Raw genomic sequence first — 14989 nt, forward strand, 5'->3', positions numbered from 1 at the left:
AACAGAACAGAGTTATGTCCTAACCATTTTGCAAGAAACCACAATAATTTTGAACAGCACTTGCTCCAGAATAAAATTAGATTGCAGTTTGGTTTGCAAGCATCCAAGGTTCAAAAGTAGCACGGGAGTGTACACGCTGAAAGAGTCAAGAATGCAAGAAGAGTTTACAGACCTGTACAAAGGAAGGTAACTTCTCAGCAGCCCCATCATGGTATTTCCAAAGGAACTTTCCAAATTCTCATGGCCAATCCTGCAAGAAGTGGAAAGAACAGTTAAAAAAAGAGCATTTCCAAAGGAAAGGGGAGGTTTAGACTTGAGGTGAGGAGGAAGTTCTTCACCGAGCGAGTCATTCCTCATTGGAACGGGTTGCCCAGGGAGGTGGTTGAGTCACCATCCCTGGAGGCGTTCAAGAGGAGATTGGACTTGGCACTTGGTGCCATGGTCTAGTCATGGAGTCTGTGTTGATAGGTTGGACTTGATGATCCTCGAGGTCCTTTCCAACCTAAGTTATACTGTGATACTGTGATACTGTGAAAAGCCAATAAGATCAACTGTCTCCTTGGATACACAATACTAAAAGGCAGCATAGAATTCATAGAAAAGAATCATAGAATCATAGAATCAGTAAGGTTGCAAAAGACCTGAGAGATCATCAGGTCCAACCTGTCACCCAACACCTCATGACTACTCGGCCACGGCACCAAGTGCCACGTCCAATCCCCTCTTGAACACCTCCAGGGATGGTGACTCCACCACCTCCCTGGGCAGCACATTGCAAAGGCTAACAACTCTCTCTGTGAAGAACTTTCTCATCACCTCAAGCCGAATTAGTTTAGATGTTAAACATTTAAAACTATGGGAGCAGCAAGACCATAACAATTATTGATACACAGTGAAGTTGAAGTTAAATAAAACACAAAATGCTGAATTACTCTTAAAGGTATTATAGAGAGCAGTCTTGGTAAAAATGCAATGAATATGTGGGACTGGATAGGAAAGAAAAGGAGAGGAGAGGCTGAGGGAGCTGGGGTTGCTTAGCCTGGAGAAGAGGAGGCTCAGGGGAGACCTTCTTGCTGTCTACAACTACCTGGAGGATGGTTGTAGACACGAGGGGGTTGGTCTCTTCTCCCAGGCAACCAGCACCAGAACAAGAGGACACAGTCTCAAGCTGTGCCAGGGGAGGTTTAGGCTCAAAGTGAGGAGAAAGTTCTTCACAGAGAGAGTTGTTAGCCATTGGAATGTGCTGCCCAGGGAGGTGGTGGAGTCACCATCCCTGGAGGTGTTCAAGAGGGGATTGGACGTGGCACTTGGTGACATGGTCTAGTCATGAGGTCTGTGGTGACAGGTTGGACTTGGTGATCTTTGAGATCTCTTCCAACCTTGGTGATTCTATGATTCTGTGATCATAACAATTATTTATACACAGTGAAGCTGAAGCTAAATAAAACACAATCTGAGTTGCTCTTAAAGATATTATTGAGAGTGGTCTTGATAAAAATGCAATGAATATGTGGGACTGGACAGGAAAGCAAAGGAGAGAATACTGCATCTATTTATATTCCCTTTGAACTGTCTGTAATACAGACCTTAAAGTGCACGTTTTCAAACATAGAGCATATCAAAGAAGCTGACATTTATTTCTAGCTATGGCACTTCTAGGCTTTTGGTAAATGAAACCACAAATAGTCCAGTGGAACAGTGCAGTGTGAGAGAGCATGTACTGATGGGCTCTGCCCAACATCAGTAAATAATCGGTTGGGGTTTTTTTTCCCTTTAACTGAAGCAAAGAATTTCAGCAGCAAACAAATGTCTCACGTCTTGCATGAGTTCTTCAAGGGAGTCAGAGCAAACCTGTCTTTTCACACCTCCTGCATGTGCTATTCCAAGTCAAAATACAATTTATATTCCCTGAGATCTATCAGTTGCTGTTTTCCATTATGACAACCATGATACACAAGGGATAATGATACACAAGACACCAAAGCTTTCTGCCATTACCCCCCCCCCCCGGAATCCACACCCGTTGTTGTAAGGATAATGATCTGGGTATCTTCCAGGCCAGTGGGGTTTTTTTTTGCAGTTTTTGTGTTAAAAAAATCACCTCTTGCATTAAATTTAAAACCATCCCCTTCACAGATACAATTGAGTCACCCCATTACCTCTGGGACAGATATAAATTATGCATTCTTTGATTCTCTTTAAAATTTTAGATGCGCAAAGGGGGACAGAAAAGCATCTAAATGGTGCTAAAAATATAAGGCATTCAGGGAAGAAACAATAACTTGTACGGTATTAACTGCTACAGCGCTCTGAAGGCTCCCTGCCTGGTCAAGAAAAGCACATAAAGCACTGAAACATAACAGCAGGCTTGCATGCTAATGGCTGCTAGTGACAAGGACTCATTGAATGTCACCGCTTCACATACTGCGTGCTGTTCATTTTTCTTATCTGTGTGACCTCTCCTTTGAAAATGACTGATGAAACTCCCATGAATTAGCATCTCTGCTTCTGGGCATTTGCCACCAAGAAGGCATTCAGTAACATCTCTACTGAAACCAAAAAAAAACCCAACAAATAAATAAAGAAAGCAAGCAAGGGAAACAGAAAATCATAATCTTAACCCAAAAAAAATAGTCACTCTGCCTGTTAAAGCATACTCAGTGTGCACTGCATAAAGGACTTCTTGCCTGAAGCCTCCTCATTAGGTTGTGTGGTTTTTTTTTACCTTGGTGCCCTTTAAGAGTATTGGCTTGTCACAATACATGCATTCACATTTCAGACTTGGCTAACATTTTCATAATTGGTGTGAATAAAAAGGAATAGCTGTTACTGCAAGAGAAAAAAAAAAAAAGAAAGAAGAAATGTCTCTGTTCTGATGCCCTGCTGCTATGATGACCTATTTCACACTAGCATCTGCTCTCTTCCAATGAACCACTCCAGATGTAAGCTGGCGAAACGGCGCTGCGAGTGTGATACCCAGACGTCCACTGAGTGCTGCAGATGTTTTCTTCCATGCTTCACATTAAATGTGTGCCTGATTAAATTTTCTTCTTTTCCCCCCCTTTATTATTTCAACTGCTTGGCCCACAGAATTTCCTAGGAAGTTCACAGAAGATGGGATCCAATCTGCAGCTCCCTTTGTGTGAGCGGGTTCATTAATGTCTGGGATAACCAGGCAAAAAGAGCTTTGGTCTGAAACTGCCAAAAGAAATGCAGACTTGAGCAATCCATTATGCCTTCATATTATTTGCCTGAGGATTTCACACAGCACTCATTTCAATTCCAAAATTACAGCTGTTTGTAATATTCAGATGCATCAGTCTGACCAAAAAATATTATGCCCATTCTCTGCCTCAAGCCCTTGACCTGAACGAGGTTAGTGACAGGGATATGAATGACTTGAGCAGAAAATGAAACAAAAGTAGTTTTAGCGTGGAGTACAATATTTCTTCTGTCACTTAACCATTATTCCCCTCCCCCCCCTCCCCTCACAATATTACAGGGTAGGCTGCAAATCTTCAAGGCTAGCAGCCACCACGACAGCCTAAGTGCCATTTAAAAGAATAATAATTTATGAGACGCCCTGGTGGAATAGCAAAGGTCACAGAGAAGGCTCCCTGGGGAGGAGCGGATGACAAAGGTTACAACGATAACTGAAGACTTGCCTACAGGAAGGGCTTTGCTCGGAAGTAAGATGTGTTCCTGCAACAGCTTCATCCTGCCTAATGCAGTCGCCTCATCCACATTAACAGGTCACCTTTAAGTTAGCTACAAGGCTATTGAAATATGCTGCTGAAATCTGTGGCTTAGCAGCTTGGCTACCAACCCGCTGAGACAGAGGACACTGTGGGGCTGTTCCACAGAGCACAATGAGATGCCTGGTGACTGATTTGATCCCACATGGGCCATCAAACTTGAAATATCTCCAGAGTCTTTGCAAGACAGTCCCCAGATAGACACCCCCTTTGGGGCAGGCAGTACCAAAACAAGAGGACACAGTCTCAGGCTGCACCAGGGGAGGTTTAGGCTGGAGGTTAGGAGGAAGTTTTACACAGAGAGAGTGATTGCCCGTTGGAATGGGCTGCCCGAGGAGGTGGTGGAGTCACCATCACTGGAGGTGTTCAGGAGGAGACTTGACAGGGTGCTTGGTTGCATGGGTTAGTTGATTAGGTCATGTTGGATGATGGGTTGGACATGATGATCTTGAAGGTCTCTTCCAACCTGGTCTGGTCTATTCTATTCTATTCTATTCTATTCTATTCTATTCTATTCTATTCTATTCTATTCTATTCTATTCTATTCTATTTGTTCTGTTCTGTTCTGTTTGTTCTTTTTGTTCTATTCTATTCTATTATTCAAAAACCACCATAGACAGGTGCAGTTTCTCCTAGAAGCAGCGTGGAAGACTGGTGTATGAGGAGCCTCAGAGACACAGTTAACACTTTTCTCCCAGGCAGTTGTCAATTTATACACCAACCACCACACTACATGGTGGTTTTGGGCTGGTTTTTCTTGCCACAGCTACAGCATTCCCCTTACTCAGCTGCTGCAAGTACAGAAAAAAATAAAAGACAAGGATGAAGACAAGCAGGAACAACTCGTCTTGGCGCGGCTCCACTCTCCACAGCATCATCTCTGGGCTCATAAAATACACATTAACTGGTGGGAGAAGCTGGCACAGCAAACACAGGGGTAACTGGCGTTGTCTGCAGAACGCCAGAGCAATAAAGACAAGTTTAACCTGAAGCCAGCACCCAAGAGCAGACAGCTCTCATCTTCTCAGAAACGTGCTCCCATAACCGTTTTGATAACTGACAGTTTCCAACTGCTCCTGATCGGCTGTGGGAGGCTTCCGCTGCCAGAGCAATGCTTGGCGCTTGTGAAGGAGGTCTGCACGGCTCTGAAGGGTACAGGTGCACTATGTGCTGGTCAAGAAGAGATTACTGAGCACTGAATATAAAAGATTAAGCTTAATTGCAGTAGGACAACTGCTAGAGCCCATCTTCATGGCATTTTCCCTCCAAGCCAGGCCTCCTAGTTCATTAAGAGGTACTTGAGATACTGGTAACCATTTCACAGTCTCAAGCTGCACCAGGGGAGGTTTAGGCTGGATGTTAGGAAGAAGTTCTTCCCAGAAAGAGTGATTGGCCATTGGAATGTGCTGCCCAGGGAGGTGGTGGAGTCACAATCACTGGAAGTGTTTGGGAAGAGACTGGATGGGGTGCTTGGTGCCATTGTTTAGTTGATTAGATGGTGTTGGGTGATAGGTTGAACTTGATGATCTCTGAGTTTTTTTCCAACATAGTTAATTCTATTCTATTCTATTCTATTCTATTCTATTCTAGTCTAGTCTAGTCTAGTCTAGTCTAGTCTAGTCTAGTCTAGTCTAGTCTAGTCTATCCTATCCTATCCTACCCTTTCCTATCCTATTCTATTCCATTCCATTCCATTCCATTCCATTCCATTCTACTCTACTCTACTCTACTCTACTCTACTCTACTCTACTCTGGTAGATTTACCTAAGGTGATATCTGAGGACTCTCATCTATGTTCTTATACAAAATACAGCAGTTTGCTGAAGGGGACTAATGCCACTGACATTCACAGTACCTGCATACCCTCACTCCAGCAGTCCCTGGTCACCATGGGCAGTAAGGACTTTGGCTGGCCATAGAAATCACCAAACATATTTACAGTTCCATAATTACACACCAACAACATTGGAGTATGCCTTCAGGAGAGGGAAGGGCAGAAGAGAAGCAGAAAATGAGGTGCAGGTGAGCAAGCCTTTGTAACAGCATCTATTATCTTGCACATAGAATCATAGTATCATAGTATCACAGTATCAGTCAGGGTTGGAAGGAACCATAAGAATCATCTAGTTCCAACTCCCCTGCTATGGGCAGGGACACCCCACACTAGAATCAATAAGGTTGAATCATAGTATCATAGTATCATAGTATCAGTCAGGGTTGGAAGCGACTGCAAGGATCATCTAGTTCCAACCCCCCTGCCATGGGCAGGGACACCCCACACTAGATCAGGCCCAGGTAGAATCAATACCTCAGAGATCATCACCTGCAGGAGGAAGGGAATGGCACAGGAACGTTGCACACAATGGATAACCCAGGTGATGCCCAAGTGACAATTCTGCTGTGCACACCACCAGGGAGCCCCCTTGAACCTGGCCAAGACTGGGAACCAGCATTTCCAACGCATTGCTTAATGCTTAGAGCTGCTTACTCCAGCGTGGCAGCTCCCTCTCAGTGCCAAGCTTTGGCTCTATGTGTGGGGTTTTATACTCTCCCACGTTGGTTTTGTGTGCTCTGTCTTCCTTTATTACGTTTAAACAGGATGGAGGGGAAGAGGAGGATATAAATTCACCGCTGGGGACACGTCAGTGTTTGCTCAACATGCTCTCCATTCCTTTATTAATTTTGTATTGAATGGTGGATAGGATTTCACTCTAGGGGGGAATCAGGAGAAGCAAAAGGCCTTCCCCACAGCAGGGCATCAGTGGGGAAGAGGAGGTTATTTCTCTGTGGGTTTGTTTTGAGTGATTCGCATGCTTTCACGGCTTTGTAAAGCTGAGGGCCTTGTGCCTTCATGAGCAGGCAGTTTCAGTGCTGTGACCTACTGGTCTGAAGAAGCTGATTATCTCAGTGTAACAGTTGTTATGAAAGCCTTACAGCACATTTTAAAAGCAGCAGATGATGCCTTTTTATAGTGCAAGAACAGTATGTAAAGGGGGAAATGAAAAAGCCTTGGAAATTAAGATATATTTCCAAATAAGACTTATTGTTTTTCACCAGTACAAATACATTAAAAAATCCCCCCAGGAATTACAAAATGGTTCTTGTTTGACATAGGCTCATAAGTTTTAACTCTTGGCCACAAAGTTTAACCCTTGGCCCTCTGCAAAAATTGCCTCAACTGGTGTGAACCAGCTTGGCAGCCTGTGTCCTGAAGGGACAAAAAGCCTCAAAAACGATCTGAATCAGACAATGGGGCAGGAGCCAGCAGGTCTGGTTTATCAGCAAATTGCCCAGGCTTGTCTGAACATGTCTTGAGGTCCAAGTGGAGGGCACAGCCTCAAGCTGCACCAGGGGATGTTTAGGCTTGAGGTGAGGAGAAAGTTCTTCACACAAAGAGTGATTTGCCATTGGAATGGGCTAGCCAGGGAGGTGGTGGAGTCTCCATCCCTGGAGGTGTTCAAGAGGGGATTGGACGTGGAGCTTGGTGCCATGGTTTAGTTAGTCCTGAGGTGTTGCATGATAGGTTGCACTTGATGATCTCTGAGGTCTTTTCCAAGCTACTGATTCTATGATTCTATGATTCTAAGTGAGCCAGGTGTGTGTGCCTTTGGCCACGTTTGGAGAAAACTCATTCTACAGGTTAAAGTGTCAGGTTTTTTTCTCTTAATCTTTGTAGTCATTGGCCCTCATTGTCTCAGGAAATCTATAAATACCAGCCCAAAGAGCCAGTGTCTTGTCTTGGACCTGGGGGTACTGGTCGATAGTATGCTGAACAGGAGCCAGCAGTGTGCCCAGGTGATCAAGATGGACAGTGGCATCCCGGCCTACATCAGGAATAGTGTGGCCAGCAGGGAGGTCATTGTGCCCCTGGACTCAGCACTGGTTAGGCCATGCCTTCAGTAATGTTTCCAGTTCTGGGCCCCTCAGTTTAAGAAGGACATTGAGACACCTGAATGTGTCCAGAGAAGGGCAAAAAGGCTGGGGAGAGGCCTCAAGCACAAGCTCTATGAGGGGAGGCTGAGGGTCCTGGGGTTGCTTAGCCTGGAGAAGAGGAGGCTCAGAGGAGACCTTCTTGCTCTCTACAACTGCCTGAAGGAAGGTTGTAGCCAGATGGGGGTTGGTCTCTTCTCCCAGGCAACCAGCACCAGAACAAGAGGACACAGTCTCAAGCTGCACCAGGGGAGGTTTAGGCTGGATGTTAGGAAGAAGTTCATCATAGAAAGAGAGATTGGCCATTTGAATGTGCTGCCCAGGGAGGTGGTGGAGTCACCATCACTGGAAGTGTTCAGGAAGAGACTGGATGGGGTGCTTGGTGCCATGGTTTAGTTGATTAGATGGATAATAGGTTGGACTTGATGATCTCGAAGGTCTTTTCCAACCTGATTAATTCTATTCCATTCCATTCTATTCCATTCCATTCCATTCCATTCCATTCCATTCCATTCCATTCCATTCCATTCCATTCCATTCTAAAACATGTTGCATACTTTAAAACTGAATTGTGGACTAGCTGGCTCTCACTGAACATGTGTATGGACGCAAGTCATTCCTTTCCTAACCTGTTGCAGCTGGGACATGAACTTCTTGTGTGACTGATGGCAGGCACAGAAAGTTTCTGTGCTGAGAAGCAGAATTCCCATTTTGAGCATCAGAAAGAGCGGAACTGCTTCAATTGAAAAAGGAGTGAGAGAAACAGGAATGAAAGAAGCTAGGGGACTTCAGCTGGCTGTGATGAGTTCTGTAGGTCAGCAGTTTTATACTTGCTGAATACAGCTGGATTTTGAATAAGGATGAGAGAAAGAGGAAGGGCAGGATTTGGAAACTGGCTTGCATCCATCCAAGATGGTAACATGCAACGCAGGGAAAAAGTAATAACTACCAGGTACATGTCACAGCACACAATGCTAATAGGCTTTAATAAAGGCTAATTCAATGATACTCACTGCCTCCTTGCTGTGCTGCCAGCAGCCTGGGTGTTCCCAGAGGCTGAAGACAGGCAGGCAAGCAAGAGGGCAGGGAGTAAAGGAGGTCAGCAGCCTTGCCTAGCCATGAAAGCCTTGTTCAGGATCCTGCTTACTGCTCCGCACACAGGGAGACAGGAGTCAGTCAATGCTCCATGTAATTTGTCTATTAGCTATGTCCTGGACAAAACACAGGTCAGCAGCAGTATTCTGTACTCAGTTCCTCTCAGAGTCCTCCAAAAATAGAAGAGAAACTGGCAAGCGTTGTGGTTTCTGTCCTTCACTTTCCTGCAAGTCGTCTTGCTCTCCTCTCTTTCAGTGTCACTGCTCATGAGGAATTTCACTCAGTCATTGCCTCTCTTCAACCTGGAGAAGAGGAGCTCAGCAGGGTCCTCATCACACTATTCTAATACTAAAATGGTGCCTACAAAGAGGATGGAGTCTCTCCATGAGCATCCACGTAGAAAAGGCAAGGGGCAACATGCACAAGTTGTACAAGGAGAGGCTTAATCTCAATATGAGAAATACATTTTTTATAGTAAGAACAATAAACCACTGGAACAGCCTCCTCAGGGACAAAGCAGAATCCCTGCCAAACTGAGCTGTTCTATGATCCTGGGAGTAGCTATGCCCCCCAAAATACTACCTCTCTGGAGACTGATTCCCAGACATTCCCATTCAAACCTCCTAAACTGTCCATATAATCACAGTATCACAGTATCGCTAAGGTTGGAAGAGACCTCAAAGATCATCGAGTCCAACCTGTCACCACAGACCTCATGACTAGACCATGGCACCAAGTGCCACATCCAATCCCTCTTCAGCACCTCCAGGGACGGTGACTCCACCACCTCCCTGGGCAGCATATTCCAATGGCTAACAACTCTCTCAGTGAAGAACTTTCTCCTCACCTTGAGCCTAAACCTCCCCTGGTGCAGCCTGAGACTGTGTCCTCTTGTTCTGGTGCTGGTTGCCTGGGAGAAGAAACCAACCCTCTCCTGGCTACAACCTCCCTTCAGGCAGTTGTAGAGAGCAAGAAGGTCTCCTCTAAGCTTCCTCTTTTCCAGGCTACACAACCCCAGCTCCCTCAGCCTCTCCTCATAGGGCTTTGTGCTCAAGACCTCTCCCCAGCCTTGTTGCCCTTCTCTGGACATGTTCAAGTGTCTCAATGTCCTTCTTAAACTGAGGGGCCCAGAACTGGACACAGGACTCAAGGTGTGGCCTGAACAGTGCTGAGTATAGGGGGAGAATGATCTCCCTGCTCCTGCTGGCCACACATTTCTGATGCAGGCCAGGAAGCCACTGGCCTTCTTTGTCATCTGGGCACACTGCTGGCTCATGTTTAGCTGCCTGTCAATCAGTGCCCCTAGGTCCCTTTCTGTTTGGCTGCTCTCCACCCACAGTAGCAGGCATACAGGTAAGACATACCAGCTAGTTGAGCATGACTGCATAGAAATGAGAGGACAAAGGTAGGGAACACCATAATATTTCAGAGCCCATAACCATTTGAATATTAGTATGAAGCTGCTACAACTGAGCTTGAATTACTGCAGATCCTAACAGGAATAAAACAGCAGTAATTTGCCCATTACAATATAATAAAGGAACTGTATCACACAAACACAGATTTTCTTAATAGCAGTGCAGCATGATTAAAAAGTGTATAATACCAGCATGAACCACTCATAAAGACAGGCCAAAAGTGGTATAAACCAATGGACTCCAGAGGCATTTCTATATTCTAGTATGTATTTAATAAACCCCAAACAACAAACCAACAGAAAACCTTCAATCCACTGAATCTTTGTCAGGAGATTACATATTTGCATCTTCTCTCCAGACCTATGATATCCATCAAATACAATAATTAATTGTTCTGCACAGCTGCATCCCTAACACACAGTAGTGAAACCTCCACTTAACCAAGAAATGAGAGCAGCTAAGAACAGGAAGGAAGAATTTCCGAGCTACTAGGAAGGAATCACACAAACACATGGGAGAAAAAACAGTGATACATGTACAACCTTTGCAAGAAACTCCCTCAGCAAAGAAAATAGAATAGAATTAATCAGGTTGGAAAAGACCTTCGAGAGCATTGAGTCCAACCTACCACAGTATCACAGCATCACTAAGGTTGGAAGAGACCTCGAGGATCATCAAGTCCAACCTGCCACCACAGACCTCGTGACTAGACCATGGCACCAAGTGACCCGTCCAATCCCCTCTTGAACACCTCCAGTGATGGTGACTCCACCACCTCCCTGGGCAGCACATTCCAATGACTAATGACTCTCTCTGTGAAGAACTTTCTCCTCACCTATCATCCAACACCATCTAATCAACTAAACAATGGCACCAAGCACCCCATCCAGTCTCCTCCTAAACACCTCCAGTGATGGTGACTCCACCACCTCCCTGGGCAGCACATTCCAATGGCCAATCACTCCTTCTATGAAGAACTTCTTCCTAACATCCAGCCTAAACCTTCCCTGGCACAGCTTGAGACTGTGTCCTCTTGTTCTGGTGCTGGTTGCCTGGGAGAAAAGACCAACCCCCACCTGGCTACAACCTCCCTTCAGGGAGTTGAAGAGAGCAAGAAGGTCTCCTCTGAGCCTCCTCTTCTCCAGGCTCAGCAACCCCAGCTCCTCCAGCCTCTCCTCAAAGCTATGCTTCCAAAGGACAGCAGACATTTGCACAGCTCAACTTCTGTGTTTGCAGCTGCACATTTACTAAAGCTTGTTAAAGCAAGAAATAAGGGAGGGAAGCATTGCCTTATACAGCATTTTCAAAAGCAGAGGTGTCCTGCTTGTATGGCAGCATACAATGGATTTCACATCCCACAAATTCAGGCACATGGAACTCGCTAAAAAACTAGAAGGGTCTTTCCTATAGGGGGTAAAGGAGTCACAGAGAAAGCCTCAATCTGTTTTGAGAATCAGGTCAAGAAACAAAAGCTTACACACACTTGAATACAAGTTTGCTAGGAGAATCATCATATTTCTGCAAAGGTCATCTCAGGTGAAAGTCTGAAATCCACACTGTTTCTTTACATAACCAGGTGTACATCCAACAGGCATTAGAAAAGGGGGGAGGGAAATCTGGTTTGTTCTGTTTTGTTTGCTTAGAATCTGACACCTTGAAAATTAACTTGTTAAAAACACTATTTTCCATCTGCCAGCAGCACCACAGCATATATATAGTACTTGAAGTGCAGAAGAGGATATGAAGACCCTCAGAGCACTCATGCAACAGCACCACAGCATATATCTAGCTGTTTAAGTGCAGAAGAGGATGTGATGACCCTCAGAGCACTCCTGCAGCAGCACCACAGCATATATATAGTAGTTTAAGTGCAAAAAGGATATGAAGACCCTCAGAGCACACATGCAGCAGCACCACAGCATATATATAGTAGTTTAAGTGCAGAAGAGGATATCAAGCCCCTCAGAGAACTCATGCAGCAGCACCATGGCATATATATAGTAGTTTAAGTGCAGAAGAGGATATGAACACCCTCAGAGAACTCATGCAGCAGCACCACAGCATATATATAGCAGTTTAAGTGCAGAAGAGGATATGAAGACCCTCAGAGCACTCCTGCAGCAGCACCACAGCATATATATGTAGTAGCTTAAGTGCAGAAGAGGATATGAAGACCCTCAGAGCACTCCTGCAGCAGCACACCGGCATATATAGAGTAGTTTAAGTGCAGAAGAGGATGTGAAGACCCTCAGAGCACTCCTGCAGCATCACCACAGAATATATCTAGCAGTTTAAGTGCAGAAGAGGATATGAAGACATCAGAGCACTCCTGCAGCAGCACCACAGCATATGTATAGTGGTTTCAGTGCAAAAAGGATATGAACACCCTCAGAGCACTCCTGCAGCAGCACCACAGCACATATATAGTAGTTTAAGTGCAGAAGAGGATATCAAGCCCCTCAGAGAACTCATGCAGCAGCAGTACAGCATATATCTAGCAGTTTAAGTGCAGAAGAGGATATGATGACCCTCAGAGCACTCATGCAACAGCACCACAGCATATATATGTAGTAGTTTAAGTGCACAAGAGGATCTGAAGACCCTCAGAGCACTCCTGCAGCAGTACCACAGCATATATATACTAGGTTAAGTGCAGAAGAGGGTATGAAGACCCTCAGAGCACTCCTGCAGCAGCACCACAGCATATATATACTAGGTTAAGTGCAGAAGAGGGTATGAAGACCCTCAGAGCACTCCTGCAGCAGTACCACAGCATATATATACTAGGTTAAGTGCAGAAGAGGGTATGAAGACCCTCAGAGCACTCCTGCAGCAGCACCACAGCATATATAGAGTAGTTTAAGTGCAGAAGAGGATGTGAAGACCCTCAGAGCACTCCTGCAGCAGCACCACAGAATATATCTAGCAGTTTAAGTGCAGAAGAGGATGTGAAGACCCTCAGAGCACTCCTGCAGCAGCACCACAGCATATGTATAGTGGTTTCAGTGCAAAAAGGATATGAACACCCTCAGAGCACTCCTGCAGCAGCACCACAGCATATATATAGTAGTTTAAGTGCAAAAAGGATATGAACCACCCTCAGAGCACTCCTGCAGCAGCACCACAGTGTATATATAGTAGGTTAAGTGCAGAAGAGATTATCAAGCCCCTCAGAGAACTCATGCAGCAGCAGTACAGCATATATCTAGCAGTTTAAGTGCAGAAGAGGATATGAAGACTCTCAGAGCACTCATGCAACAGCACCACAGCATATATATGTAGTAGTTTAAGTGCACAAGAGGATCTGAAGACCCTCAGAGCACTCCTGCAGCAGCACCACAGCATATATATACTAGGTTAAGTGCAGAAGAGGGTATGAAGACCCTCATAGCACTCCTGCAGCAGCACCATGGCATATATATAGTAGTTTAAGTGCAGAAGAGGATATGAAGACCCTCAGAGCACTCCTGCAGCAGCACCACAGCATATATATAGCAGTTTAAGTGCAGAAGAGGATATCAAGCCCCTCAGAGCACTCCTGCAGCAGCACCATGGCATATATATAGTAGTTTAGTGCAGAAGAGGATATGAAGACCCTCAGAGCACTCCTGCAGCAGCACCACAGCATATATCTAGCAGTTTAAGTGCAGAAGAGGATATGAAGACCCTCAGAAAACTCGTGCTGTTGTGTTCAGGAGATATTTAGGTAGTGTTTCTTGCAAGTTTCCGAGCAATGGCTGGGTCAGTAAGCTCTGGCAAAGGATAGCAGACAGCTGGGTGCAGACTAGACAGCATGTGGACAGGAGTCAGGCTAAGGACAACCCTTGGGCCAGAATGCACTGGAAATAAGACTCTGATTTCTAAAGCATCTGTAGATTACTCCCCCATATATATATAAAAAAAGAGAGAAACACTTGATTTTAAACACAGCTTTTAAATCTACTTTACTTAAAGTCACACTGTAAGAGGATTTGTGACTAAGACAGGAAGGAAAAAAAAAACAACTTCTAAAGGATTACTTGTAATTCTGAGGATCTCTCTGAAACTATGTTTAAAGGTCCAATCCTGGCAGCCCACATGCATGTAAATTGTTCTCTACAGCTCAGTTGCATCCACTTTCACGAGCAAGGATATGTGGCTAGAGACAAGCTTGCAGGTTTAAAGTGGTTGCTTTATTCATGGCATTAATTCCCTCCAGTTAGCCAGAGAGCTGGAGAAGTCCTGCATCAAAGGCCACACCTTGAGTCCTGAATCCAGTTCTGGGCCCCTCAGTTTAGGAAAGATGTTGAATTGCTGGAAGGTGTCCAGAGAAGGGCAACAAAGCTGGGGAGGGGGTTTGGAGCACAGCTCTATAGGAGAGGCTGAGGGAGCTGGGGTTGCTTAGCCTGGAGAAGAGGAGGCTCAGGGAAGACCTTATTGCTTTACTACCTGAAGGGAAGTTGTACACAGGCAAGGGCTGGTCTCTTCTCCCAGGCAACCAGGACCAGAACATGAGGACACAGTCTCAAGCTGTGCCAGGGGAGGTTTAGGCTGGAGGTTAGGAATAAATTCTTTACAGAGAGAGTAATTGGCCATTGGAATGAACTGCCTAGGGAGATGGTGGAGTCACCATCACTGGAGGTGTTTAAGAAGAGACTTGATAGGGTGCTTGGTTGTATGGTTTAGTTGATTAAGTGGTGTTTGATGATAGGTTGGACACGAAGATCTTGAAGGTCTCTTCCAACCTGGCCTATTCTATTCTACTCTATTTCTGTTCTATTCTATTCTATTCTATTCCATTCCATTCCGTTC

At 45.1% G+C, this 14989-nt stretch overlaps 1 long non-coding RNA gene across 1 annotated transcript in view; it reads right to left on the minus strand.

Moving 5' to 3' along the window:
• Positions 1-14989, minus strand: part of LOC137455552 (uncharacterized) — a 258251-nt gene that overhangs the window by 167386 nt on the left and 75876 nt on the right. The window contains exon 3 of the long non-coding RNA XR_010990846.1: positions 173-250. This is a non-coding gene — a long non-coding RNA (uncharacterized lncRNA). The remainder of the gene's footprint in view (positions 1-172; positions 251-14989) is intronic.

Source organism: Melanerpes formicivorus, unplaced genomic scaffold, assembly GCF_026170545.1.
Source record: "Melanerpes formicivorus ecotype bairdi unplaced genomic scaffold, bMelFor1.0.p_v2 SCAF_101, whole genome shotgun sequence".
NCBI classification, from domain to species: Eukaryota; Metazoa; Chordata; class Aves; order Piciformes; family Picidae; genus Melanerpes; species Melanerpes formicivorus.